Source organism: Xiphias gladius, chromosome 3, assembly GCF_016859285.1.
Source record: "Xiphias gladius isolate SHS-SW01 ecotype Sanya breed wild chromosome 3, ASM1685928v1, whole genome shotgun sequence".
Lineage (NCBI taxonomy): Eukaryota > Metazoa > Chordata > Actinopteri > Istiophoriformes > Xiphiidae > Xiphias > Xiphias gladius.
Window position 1 is genome coordinate 19,203,289 of NC_053402.1, and position 13,702 is coordinate 19,216,990.

The window sequence follows — 13,702 nt, forward strand, 5'->3', positions numbered from 1 at the left end:
CAGCATATCCATCAGAGCTCAGACCTAAGGCTATCTACTGATGGTGGTGATTCGAATTGTAACACATGACAGGACCTTTCTTGTCTGCAGTGTCTAAGCAAGTCCACCAGCTGTCCATGACATCCATGGTATTCTTGGTGACAAGAGATCAAATTGCAAGCAAGAGAGAAGGGGGTCCAGGAGAGGGTCCAGGTTGTCATCAGCCATTTGATCAGGCCATAATTCCCCTAGATATATGTAAACCTGCCAGCTGGGACAGCCTGGTTACTATAAAGGCCATAACTTGTAACTTATTTTCTCTATCAGCTTCTTACTATATGTAACGAGATCCAATTCAAACACACTATTTTCTACCAAAGTTGAAAACATGTTTGGTTATTTCACATAAGAATTTTCTGTATTTCTTTTTTTTAGAGCTCTTCTAGATAAACAATGAGCCAAAACCTCCTATAAAAACTCTGTAAAGCCGACTGGAGCTGCAGACTCTGGCTATAATTCCCTGTAGGTCACTATGAGCACACTGTCACATTGTTTTCACATTCGATATATTGTTATAAAAATATCAACTACAGCCATTTTAATGTTACCAAGAAACACGTCAAATGCTGGAGTCAGAATCTTCAGGGGCTTTGACCCTCATTCAGTCAGTGGAAAATTTACCAATGTGCCCTCTGTCCTCCGGTTTACACGGTATCTGCCTAGCCAGCAGCAAGCCAAATTTAGGAAGTATACATTGTTATCACAGAATGAATGCCTCTTTATAGTGTAAGTGTTACTGTTTGCTCCTTAAAGAGGCAAAGATTGAAAGAGAGTGTTTTAAAGAACAGGCGTACTCTCTACGTGATCTTGGACTCTTTTTGATCTGTGGCTGTTTTACTGCGGAATATGGGAATTTGATATATAATGGTGCCAACTACATAATACCATATACCACATTTGGGAGTGTGCAGGTGACGGATGGCTTTGATTTGCAGCCCACTCACATATCTCTCTCTGGACTGTCCAGCAAGAGGACAGCAGACAACAGCAGGAAGTGCAGAGGGACAGCCGTTAACCTTTAGGCCCTTTTCCTGGCAAATTTCAGTTCAAAGCACATCATGAGTGACTCTTCGCTTTATGTACACTCTCCTCAACAGCCGATGCGCAATTGTCAGTTCTGAATGCAACTACTTACTTTGATGAATCAGTGAAGCACACGTATCTAACTGAATATGGTGTGTGTGAGCTGCAGTGGCGTTCAGTTTGATATCACGGTACAGTCTCAGGCAGGACCGCAGTAAGCCACAACATGTAAAACACTGCTCCGATAATATTAAGACAAGCTCACTACAGGTTAAATCCGATCTTTTGAAAGCAGCCACGAGGGAAATCAGACTGTGGCACTGCTCAGACTGCAAGACGGACAACCAAAATTTCTGACATGCCAGAAATCCCCCTGATCATTCAACAGCCAGCTCATTCAAATCAGGAGTCGCAACCTCCCTTCAACTGCACATCAAATGACAACCGGCCTGGTAGAAATTCGACCTGATTCAAAAGGGACTCTGGCTTAATCCATACAGTGTCTGTGCAGCTTTATAGGCTACTAATAGGTATACTCAATGGCACATCAAGTAGACAGATCAAATGAGACTTCCTGTTGGCTAACGGCAATCAGCACACAACAAATATCTGATAGAACATCTGTTGTCTGGTCCCTCATTTAGACTTCAATTGAAAGGTGTCTGCAGCATATTGGCAGAAGCAGGATTACAACGCACACTAATTATTATGTTTGATAACGTGATGATGCATGAGATTTTCACTTTTTGGCTCACGAGGCTCGTGAGCAAAACAGGAGTCTCTAACAGGTATGCATGAACATGTTTCCAGTGTTTGTGTTTATTCTTTAATCCTGAATTTACCTACAGCGGCTAGAGGATATTTAATAGCAAAACGCAACATCTGTGCCTTCCGAACTGCTTTTGACATTTCCTCTGTGAGACATGTTCAGCTGACAGAGCACAACAAGCGCGTGTTCCTGTTTTATCCCCAATTTGATGAGTGATTAGACAAAGCCTTTAACTGTCAAGAAGGGTGGAGAACCTTTTCATTTGAATGGAGATTCTGTCGGAGGCTACAGACAAACAGATTGAAACGGACACCTGCACACACTCCCCACCCCCATGCTAGAGTCTCACGTCCACTCATTAATTCATTTATTTGTTCATTTGATTGTTTTTTTGCTCCTTTGTTTTTGCTGGCTCATTTGTTCTTTAGTTTGTTCGGTCATTTGTTCCCTGTTTGTTTTATTGTTAATCCATTCATCTGTTTATATGTCACACATCCTGAAACAGCGCTGATCATATTTAATGAAACTTGAAGAAATGACTATGATGCATCTCAGCTTTGTGTCTTGCTCATAGAGCACCAACCGGCCCCAATCTCCGACCACTAGAATTGCGAGTCAGCATAGATTTTTTTTATTTGTTGGCCCAGTAGGACAGTGTATCATTTGTTGGGAATTACACATATACTTTTAAAATGTTTGTCACTGCATTTAACTGTCTCAATTCCTGGTCTATGTTATTAAATCGATTCTTTCTTTCAGTCTTTCTTCCATTTTTTTTTCTTTCTTTCATCCTTATTCACCGTCATATGTGAATGGGATGTCTTGAGTAGGGTCAATCTTTCCTTTTTCACTCCTCACTGTCTTTGTTCCTCTTTTTATATTTTAACAGTTTCTATTTCCTTGTGTGGGCTCTATGCGAGATAAGTCTTCGAGGTTTGTAAGGAACTCTTTGTTGTATCTGCTGAATGCCGCAGACCTGACATTATTGAACGCTCTCCTGGCAAGAACAGGACATACAGAGCTCCAGGCAACACCACATGTGAACACAGACATATACGCACTGAAACCAGGGAGAAAAGGAGCTCCAGATAGGTGACCAGGGTAAGGTCAAAGTGTGGCTGTACCAAGCATCAGAGAAAGTGGGATTCTTTGATAAAAGAACGGGCATATTACAGGAGCAGCAACAGCTTACCTCTCACCCTGTGGGGCCCAACTCCAACCCACTGCTGACTACTCATAATCAATCACATCTCAGCCCAAGCCCACAATTAATCAATCAATTAAAAACCCACACAAAGCCACAGTAGTGTAATCAATCAATCCAGCCTCTGTGGAGGGCCGTTATTGAGAGCCAAGCATCAGATCCATAGGTGCCGGTCCCCTGATGCTACTGGCCTCAGTCGTATGCCTGAGTGTGCATCGAAGGAAGTAGAGAGGAATAGAGAGGTGAGACAAAAGGCTCTTGTGTGATCCACTACAGGGTAGAGAGGAGGCTCTCAACGCTCCCATGACACACCACCAGCGCCTGAATATTCATGCTGAAGAATCGGGTACCATGGAGGCGCTCAGTTATTCATTATGCTTCTGCAAAAAGAAACACACCATCCTCCCATTGCGATGGAATATTAATAGTTCCCATTAATAAAATATCCCCCTCCCCATCTTAAGTCTTGTCTTCAACTGTCTTGGCTATTGCACATATCAAGGCCTGGGACAATTGGGATATGACCATGAAAGTAAGCCAGACAATTGTCCTTTGGTCTATAAAAAAATCTAAATACTCCCCTTACCATCTGGTCCAAAGTGAGAGAAAGTCTCTTGTTCCTCATTTGGCCAAAACCTTCTATGTGAAAATAGAAAAAAACAGTGTGGGAGGGGACAGCAAGAAGAGCTCTATAGCTGTATACTCAGAGGGGGTGAATGTTTAATTTAGAGCAGCCTGAAAGTATGCTGACATTTTGCCATTGTTAGGAGAGATGAATACATGGGGCACTGTCTGCCGGAGAAATGGAAATGTGCATCAAGGCTGTTAAAAATTCAACTGCCTTCCCCACCCAGACATGCAGATCTAGGCTCGGAGTACAGTAGGCAACCCACCACGTTTGCCACTGTAAGTCTCCGTTGATTTAGCCAGTGGATGTTATTGTAATGTCATAATCTTCATGTAACTCCACATCAGTAACAAGACCCGTGTTTATGTCATTTGAGCCCCCCAACCCGCCTTTGCTTTTACTTATCCACGGAGCAGCAGTTCCATCCCTCCTCTCCCTCTTACTCCCCTGACCTCTGACATCAACGCACCCGCAAATTTTACTGAGACTCAGGACCTTAACCTTTGCAGCGATAAGGCACAGCATGCCAGAGTGCTCACTAGCAAGATCATCACCACCACAAGGCTTCCTCTGCTGTATCGTTTGAGAATAGAGGAAATAAACAAATAACAAATGCAGGCAAAGCACAGCGAACACACAAGAGGATGGGGGGGGTCTGTCAGCCTGTGGCGAAAGCATTGACACAGAGCAAGAGAGTGGGTCTTTCTCAAAATGGACACTCCACCTCTGTAGTCACACTCACAGGTCAATGAGGCACCCTTCATTAGACGTGTAGGGTATAAATACAGTGGCCAGCTTTTGGGACGAACTTTCCTCTCTCCGGCGGAAACAGGAGCTGTTTATTTTTTAGTAACCATGGTTTTGTATCAGCACATTATACACAGTGCACATAATAGTGCAAATAATAGGCTAGAGTAAGCAAGCGAGGTGGTAGACTCATTACATTCACTCCACAGTAAGTGTACGCCTATGCAGAAAAATAAAACTTACTCCCGAGCTTCTTTGGTGGCATTTCTTTTTTTTTTTATGTGGAAATCTTATCGTTTTTAACTCTCATGTTTATAAGATGCTTGGTTTTTGCAATAGTCCCTGTACGTGTGATCCTAAATAAAATGTAACCTTTAAGTTCTTAACGTCTGTATTACTAAATGTCTCTCTTGGTGTGAGCATTTTACAAGCAAATGTTTGTACAGCTGGTCGCATGGAGCTTTTGTACGGAGCGTTTTCCATGACAAACACAACACAGGCATCACACGTGGTCAGTAAGTCAGCATTATTGGTTTTATAACCCACGTCCACTCCCTGCTATTTCGTTCGGGATTGCACTTAATGTGGTGGGCCCTCCATGTGAACGCGCAATCGGAGTGGAAGTGGGTAGGGAGAGGGTGCACGGGGTGGTTTGAAAAAGGGCCAGCGAGAGAAAAAGTGAGAGAAGAAAAAGTGAGGAAGTGAGAGAGAGAGAGAAAGCCAGGGAGAAGGTCAATTACCTGCCACCTCTGTCAAACACTTCTTATAACAGCTGAGCTGTGTCCAGCAGGGTGGCTGGCTGCTTTCGGGGCCTTTCATCCAGCAGACGTGATGAGTGATGAGGGCTCTTATTCCTCACATTTAAAGTCTGTCACAATACATCCCGCAGTCCTGGTAACTTCAGAACCACTGGGCTGCATGGACCTCTGGGAAAATGTGCGTCTGCGAAATGGCAAAAGGCACAGCAGATACTTAATAAGGGACATTCAGTGCTGCATGTCAGTCTCAGCATAAGGACCCCTGTTGTGATGGTTGTTTGTCCTGTTAAACTATAAACAACGGCCTGTGTCTTGCACGGCAGAGTTTTAGGATACAAACCAAAGGGGACATTTAGTTGTTGTTTATGCTGCTACTCTGCTGTCAAGTGGTTTCAAACTCTGATCTGTGTGCACATGCGGGTGTTTGGGCATGAGTGTGTGCTCGACTGTCCCTTTGTGCAAGCAGAACTATCACCAGGCTTACAGATCTTACCTGGAGGCAGGAGGAGCAGCTGGACCGATGATGTGACCAGTTCAGCACAGAATCACAGCCCTGGATCGGAAACAGAGAAAAAGGCACAGACTGAGGTTTCAGAGTTTAAGGAAGTGTCTGGCAGCCAGAGAAACACAACAGACAAAGACACAAAAAAGGAATGAACTCCTGCCTGACCACTGGAGCTGCAGCCCAGCAGACTGTGACTGACTGACAGACTCTGAGCTGAAGATGGCGATGCGGTCACTGCGCCACACCAAGCCAACTGGCTTGCTGTAACACGATCTGTTTTTCCGACCCCAAGGGGACTCATTGAAAAACTCACTGCCATCCCTCTATCTGAACCTCACTCAGGGCTACTGCAAAGAGGAATTAGGGACGGGGTATGGTTTTGGTGGGTTGTGTTTTTGCCACATGTCAGCCCACTGAGTTTCAGGGAGAGTAGTTCTCAGAGGTAGCTCCAGATAGCCTCATCTTTACCCCCCCCCTCCTTCTCCTCCCCTGCGCCCCCGTCCCCAAGAAAGAGTGTCAGAGGATATATGGTTGAGCCAGGAGCACCTGGCAGGCCCTTCAAACTGGCAGGCAGATTGAAATTGTGGCAACACGGGCTGGGAGAAAGAAGAAAGCCCACAGATATCTCCAAAGAATGGTCTGGAATTGGTGGGTTTACTGCCAGTGCACAGGGATGAGAGGGTGATGATAGGATACTGGGAGATGGAGGCAGGAAAAGAGGCAAAAGTGGGGTAGGAAGGAATGGCAACTTAAAGAACAGGGAACTGAATCTGAGGAATCCCGTTGGTGACTACTTTATTAATGAGATAGATATAGATACAGCTTTTCTTTTAATAAAAGCTGTTTCCTGACAGAAATAAAACATTTGCAACTAATAAAGTGCTGCAGGGCACACACACTTAGAATTTTCAAATGTCGTAGGCAACATCAAGGACTGTGGCACAGTGTGATTGGATAGTTTCCACGTTGCCATGGCAATAGTTGCCACTTCCTTTGAAAATCCGAGCAAATATCAAACATGGAAGAAACGGAAGAAAGGCTGCAAAGAAGAAAAAATGAACACTTTCATAACTGATCCCTGAATGAAGCTGCAGCAGCCAAGCAAGAGCCAACACAGGAGGTTAATTCTGTGATCACACCACTTATGTCTTCCCATTTGCTGTCACAAAGGCATACATGCACGACATGTTGAGACATGTATTTTTTGTCAGTGTCAGAAACTGTGATTCTGCATGTCCACCCGTCAAGCTGGAACTCAAGCAATTGGTTTATTTTTGCTCCTGCGGCAGCTCCTTCAGTCTCTGTAACTAAAACTCCTGTCCAGCTTTGACAGATCAATGTACAATAAGACTTGTGGCGTGTTTGATTCATTAGTTATTTCAGTACTAGGTGCAGTCTGGCTAATAAGATGGATGCCAACTAAATGGACCTTCTCAGAAGCGTCTCCACCGTCATGTGTCAATTTAGCCCTTGCCGGTTTTCCTCTATTCCAAACAGTACGGGGTGTCAATACAGCAAAACACAATGCATATTATTCCCTAAATTCAAAGACTGCAACACCGAGTGTCTCCCGGAAAGATTAATTTTTTCCTGTAGTGGTCAAAATGAAGAAAAATTGATTATCAATATGCACGACCATAAGTGCGTATACTGTATACCCCTCTTCTGCCATGCATCATCAGTATCATACCCTGCTGTTTAAAATAGATTACTGTTTGTACTTGTCAGGAATGATGGATTGTCATGAACTGGATCCATACTCTCAACAACCATTTCGCCGATGAGTTGGGAGTGACAGATGGAATAGATAAACACTGTAAAGCTGACAGAGAAGGCAGTTTGCAAGAGAGCACTTTTTCGTTTTCACCGGACAACGTTGATTACACTGAGGGAAACCATGGCCCGAAGAAATAGAACTTTCTGTATATCTCCATCTTTGTTTCCTCATTCTAGCAGGGTCATAGATGCTGCTGCTCAGACGGGATTTTATTATTAGCCTGTGTAAAGAACATCAAATAGACGTAGTAGTAAACATTTTGCGAATAGAGAAAAGAGGCTGCTATTTACTCTAGGTGGATTTAAAGAACTGACAAAGGTAATTCACACACAATTGTTTTTGGGTACTGACAAGGATGATACCTCTCTAGTTCAGTGTTTAAAAAGGTGATTCCACACACAATTAATGTCATCATGTAAGATTGGTGCATGTATTGTATGTATCTTCTACTTTTGCACAATACAATGCATATGGGATGGTGTTCTCCTGCACTGAAGAGTCGCTATTTCTATAACCTGCTACACAATACTCAAGTTTTCCACTACTTTAAACAACAAACGATATTTTTTTACAATATGTCAAAGGACAATATGAAAACAATGTGACAATGTAAATGGGTTACACGTAGGGATGAACCTACAGAGAACTATCACCTGTACCTGCAGCTCCTCTTACCTTTACAGAGCTTTATGGCAAGTTTCAGCTCATGGTATAACCGTCTAAACCACAACCTCAACACACTGAATTCACTACACGGAAACGACGATTTCCTCCAAATGGCCCCCGTAATCATGTGATGCTTCCTCTCGTTACCCTCACGTGACTCGCATGTGGGAAGGAAAAACAAGGCACTCACATCAACGTTTTATAAGCACTGAAGATGGGGAGGCCCTTCTCGTCCTTCCCAAGTAGTAATCTTAGTAGGAAAACATTCCTATAAAGTCATTGCTATCACCACTCACAGATTTCCTTTGACTGTTTGTTCCTTCCCATTCCTCGGGGCCACTGTGTCCCAGGGTTATGTTTGTGACTATATTTCTAAACATAGCGACAAAGGCCATGAAAGTCTTGAGAACTGAAACTTTAAACTTTAAAAAGGAAACCCCTCATTGCTGAGTTCTGTTCTTCTCTATCCCTCATTCTGCTTCTACAAAATGCTTCACTTGTCACCACAGACTCCCAAGCTCCTTTAATAAACGCTCCAAAAGAAAACGTCTGGCTTTGAGTGGCAGAGTGTGACTGTTTAAAACCACTGGGATTGTGGTGTAATCCTTCCGAAGACGCAGGCATAACCCGCCTTTAAAGTTGCAATGTCGCTCCACATCCAAAATGAAGAACCTGGAGAGGAGGGGAGAGGCTAAGGATTGTGAAGAGATGCTCTCGTGTAAGAAAGAATCGAGTGCACATGTTAGCTTTCCAGGGAACCAGGCTCCATTTGATACATGTTGAGTGGAGAGACCCATGTGTTTTGGTAAGGCCTTATATCTGACATTAAGCTTAAAATAGAGTGAAATGTGGGTTACCTCCACTGAGGGGGTCCCATGGATGAAACTTTGAGGACTGTCAGTCAGTAGTTGCAGCTTGCGTCAAGCGAACAGGTTGCTTAGGAACCGATCATGGAGAGAACACTACTCTTATGTGTTTGTCAGAGCACCGTCATTGAACTGGAATTCAGTAACATGTTTTTAAAAAGCAGGCAAGAGACCTGTGGCTAAAGGACTGAGAATGGTCCGAGGGTTTAACTGAATGCAACTCTAGATTGTTGTGCACTGAATTGCAACCATTTTAGCATTGTCTTTCACGCTAAAGGGGAAAAAACTACTTTCCCTAACTTTCCTTTTCCTTTTTTTTTTTTTTTTTTTCTCTTTCCTTTGTTTTTCTAGCAGACAGCTGTCTGAGACAAGATGCTGCTTCCACTGGAGACCTTACTCTTTTCACTCACACGCTCGCTGGCTCTTAGTTGCCATGGAAAATCCCAGAAATGGGGCAGATAACAGTTCAATGAGGGAGCAGAGACTTCGGAGGGTCTGGAGGGAGGCAACAAATTTCTAGGGCCCGTCCTGTCAAAACCTTCAAGCTCTCCTGATGCATGAAAATGTAAAGGAACATCAAGTGAGAGGAAGATTTAGAAAAACAGAAAATGAGAGGAGAGTAGAAAAATGGGAGGAGGAAACTAATCCGTTGACTGAAGTCAAATTTGTGTGTGGGGAGTTGGCAGAATTTCAAATAACTGATATCTGACTAAAAAAAAAAATGAGGATCTATCTGTGTTGGGCATATTGTAAGTACCAGGTGTAATTTTAAGTGTGGAAAAAACAGATTGAAACCCTGATGAAATATGATCAACACAGTCAATATCTTGCAGCCAGAGAAATGACTCACTGAAATACAGAAGAAATCAGTATGATATCCTGTCTGCGATGTAAGAATTATCTGTCTATTATTAAGGTATTAATAATCTCTTAAGTACAGTGTTGATGATTAATTACCACACACGGTTAGTCAGAGCAAGTGAAAATAAGGCTGGCTGGCACCAAAAGCCCGTTTATCAACCAAACAAATCAAAATGTAATCATAAAAACCAGAAAAAGGCTAAACTTTCTCAAGGAAATTTGAGTTTGTCCCTTCTGTAGCTGAGAGATGATGCTTCAATACATTTCAGAGGCCAAAAAATCCAATAGCACTGGTGGCCATAGTGGAGATCGAACTTGGGACCTTCTTACTGGGTGTTAAAAAATGCAAGGGACAAGACTATATGCATTTCCTGTGAAGACATCACGGGAAACAGGCAACAATAAACAAGAATTAAACCACCAACTTTTGAGAAATTACAAAATACAAGATGAACTCAAAGTAGGAAAGAAGACTATGAAATATGCAAACAAAGAGATATGGGTGAATAAATAAATACTTAAGTCTGAAGCTCTCTGTCACATCAGTGTAGACTTGCTGGTGACAACCCCACCTCACTTTTTACAGAGGGTTTTGAAGTAGAACTGTCAGGAGAGGCCCCTCAGAGGTTCTTGAGTAAAACACCTGTCTGAAATCAAATTCCCTTTTATTTCCCTGCCTCCCTGAGACTGAGGAGCAAAGTCGAGGGACTCCATTGTTTGTTACAAACATGCAGCACTATGGCACATCCGATAAACTCAGCTGCCGTTTTGCTGCATGAGACTTGTAAGTTGTAATCTGCAAGATCCTAATTTTTGCAATTGGCACATCGTTGGTGCAAAGTCGTCATTGCTGAGGAGGTCAAATCCAAAACAAGTGTGTTTAGTTCTCTTATGTCTTTCTTCTTTTTGTTAATGCAGCTTTTCTTTTTTTTTCCTTTTCAGACTGTGTGGCTTCCACTGGTAATGTCAACTACCAAGTTCTTATACTGATGAATTGTTTGTTTGAAACAAATTGTAGCTGCTGCTTCTGGTAAGGTAAAATGAATCACTTCCTGTGCATCACAGGTACTTAGATAGCAGCAACAGTAAAAATGTCATGAACTGGGTTTAAGTTGAAGCACTATTGACTTATATTAATGCTTAGTAAAACGTGACAAATAGGAAATACCAATATTTTATCTACTTACTATCATCTTCCTGCATTAGATTGATTTCCATTAAATTTTGTATAGATATTCATAGTCCCCTGAAGATGAATCCCACTGACATCAGTGATCCCCTGACTTTTCCTCTAGTGAAATGTCTTTACAACTAGTAGTTGGACTGGCATGACATTTAGCACTGATATCCATGGTGCCCAGAGGATGAATCCTAATGAATTTGATGATCTTTTCCTCTGGCTCCATTAGCACATCAAAGTTTTCATTTATCCAGAGAAATATTTCAACAACTACTAGACATATTCATGTCCTCCACAGGATGAACTGTAACGGCTATGGTAATCACCTGACTTAAAATCTAGCACCACCATCAGATCCGAATTTTAATTTGTTCATCATTTAGGTTTATAACCAAATACCTGCAAAACTACAGTAATTTAATTCTCTTTAATAATCTACAGTCTGACATTAGCATTTTGCTTTAAGCACTGTTGCTCCATGGTACAGCTCACATAGCTGCTAGACTCTTATTTAGGTATAAAGCCTAATTCAAGACTTCATCTAAGTGTAAAAGAGTTTGTACCGCACTGAAAAAGTGAAGAAAATGTCTGACTCATACTTTACTGTCTGCCACTTTGTAGTCTAACTTCTGTCAATGATTAAGATTAGAAGGGGTCAAAGAGGATTGGTAGGAGGATAAAGTTGGATGATGAATGACATGAGAAGAGTGAGTGCATTTATAGCACGAAGATTGATTCTTCCAAGAGACTAAGGAGAAACAGGGTGGCTCCTGCTCTGACACTGAAGATCCTTCAATTGTGGCTGTATTCAGCCTTCCTTCCTCTATCAGCCACCAGACACTATGATTGACATCATCCTTCCATCTCTGTGATTACAGCATGTCTCCTTTCCCACCTCTGTACTATCTGTCTTCTATCTAAGCCCTAAACACAGCTGTCTGCCAGGCTCTCTCTGCTGGCTAGGTCCGAGGAGGAAAGCAGGCATCAAGAGAAGAAAGACGGGACATGTGTGATCAGACAGGCTGTGACACAGAGCCTCTGAATTTGCCAGTTTGTCACAAACACTTAAACCTACAACCAAAACTGCTCACGCGACCGCAAAGATCACGTCAGCTATAGTCCAGCATGAAGGGGAAAAAAAAAAAAGATGTAAATAAAAACTCACAAATTATTTCTCAACAATCCCCACACCTCCTTTGCTATCCTCTTTTTCTAACTGCTTAAAACAAGTGAGAGGCCCTCAAGTAAACACAGAGAGCTCTGGGGGCGAGAGAGAGAGAGAGAGAAAGAGAAAGTTTGATGAAAGACCATGGACGAGAAGAAACGGCAAGACACAGATGAAAGAGAAATGTCACACTGGATTGTCATGGGAATATCTAACAGGCATGCGTGTCCACCAGTCTTGGTCTTCAGTGCGAGAAGATGATGGAGTACAGAACAATGGCCTCTGAGGAGCAGCCATGCTCTGAGGGGCAACGGCACCAGCAATGAAGCCAACTCCCGACAGTGCTGACCAACACCACTGCCCTCTGGTATTGTGCATTTCAAGGCATTTGTGTGGTTGCATTCCATTGCTTTTCTTGTAGTTACACTCATGGGCATTCATTCTGAATGTAGAAAACAAGACGTGAAACTGCATTTCTGCTAATGGCTGCTTCATGTTCCCTCTCGACAAACTCTTACTGTACTGAAATCAATATGAACACCCAACAACATCCCTCTGGAATTACATAATCAATAAAAACTTACTCCTGATTTTGCCTTGGCATTTTTAAGTTATTATTCCATGAAAATGATACAGGATCATAAATTAATCAGAGGTATGTTTGCCAGTGCATTTGCCTTGATTGACAGATCTCTTAGCCTCAACTCTCAGCCTTGGTGGTTGTCAGATACTTTTCCCTGCTGCTGCTCCGCTGCTATCTCACACTGTGGCCCAAATTTGGATTTTCTGAGTCTGAACAACTGACAAGAGGATATTAGGTATGAATCTAAACTCCAGGCTTCGAAATGTACAAACATATAGACACCTATGGGTGATGTATAAAAAGAGATTAAAAAAAAGATTTATACACGTTTTCTTGAATATGGTCATTACAGTCAGCCATTTCACTTGTTATTCACATGGAAATACCAAGCAAGCAGCAATGAGTGGGGAGCAAGAATACTAACATCCCTCTGAGGAGAAGACAGGCTCAATTACTGATGTTAGAGGATCCAGCAAAATACGAGTTTTGTTAAATTAAAGCTTTTTTGTTTAAACACTCAGTGCCATTTTTTGCAATTATGGCATCATAAAGGATAAGAAAAGATGAGGTTATGGTAATTTAAACAATGACCAAGGCATTGTTAGAATTAGGCAACTAAAACACACATATCCACAGTTCCTTTAGGAGTTGTAAAAAAAATCCAGGAGCTTTTTGTTATAAGAAGACAGTGCTAAAACTTAAGCCACCGTGAATACTTATTCACAGTGGCTTTAACCTAACTAGCCTAACACTGTTTGAGATTTCTGTCTTCTTGTGAGCTGTATGTTATCAATACATTTCATGTTACACTAGAATAGTTCTAGTGTAATTCTTGTTGTTTTTATTGAGGTTCTGGCATCAATTAAATGTACCTCTAGTTCCGAATATATTCAGAGCCACCTTAAAAAATAAAATAAAAGAACAACAGGAG

At 42.2% G+C, this 13,702-nt stretch overlaps 1 long non-coding RNA gene across 1 annotated transcript in view; it reads right to left on the reverse strand.

Moving 5' to 3' along the window:
• Positions 1–13,702, reverse strand: part of LOC120788092 — a 53,093-nt gene that overhangs the window by 21,383 nt on the left and 18,008 nt on the right. Inside the window, exons 2-3 of the long non-coding RNA XR_005707188.1 lie at positions 5,662–5,721; positions 5,151–5,352 (exon numbers count right to left, since the gene is read on the reverse strand). This is a non-coding gene — a long non-coding RNA (uncharacterized LOC120788092). The remainder of the gene's footprint in view (positions 1–5,150; positions 5,353–5,661; positions 5,722–13,702) is intronic.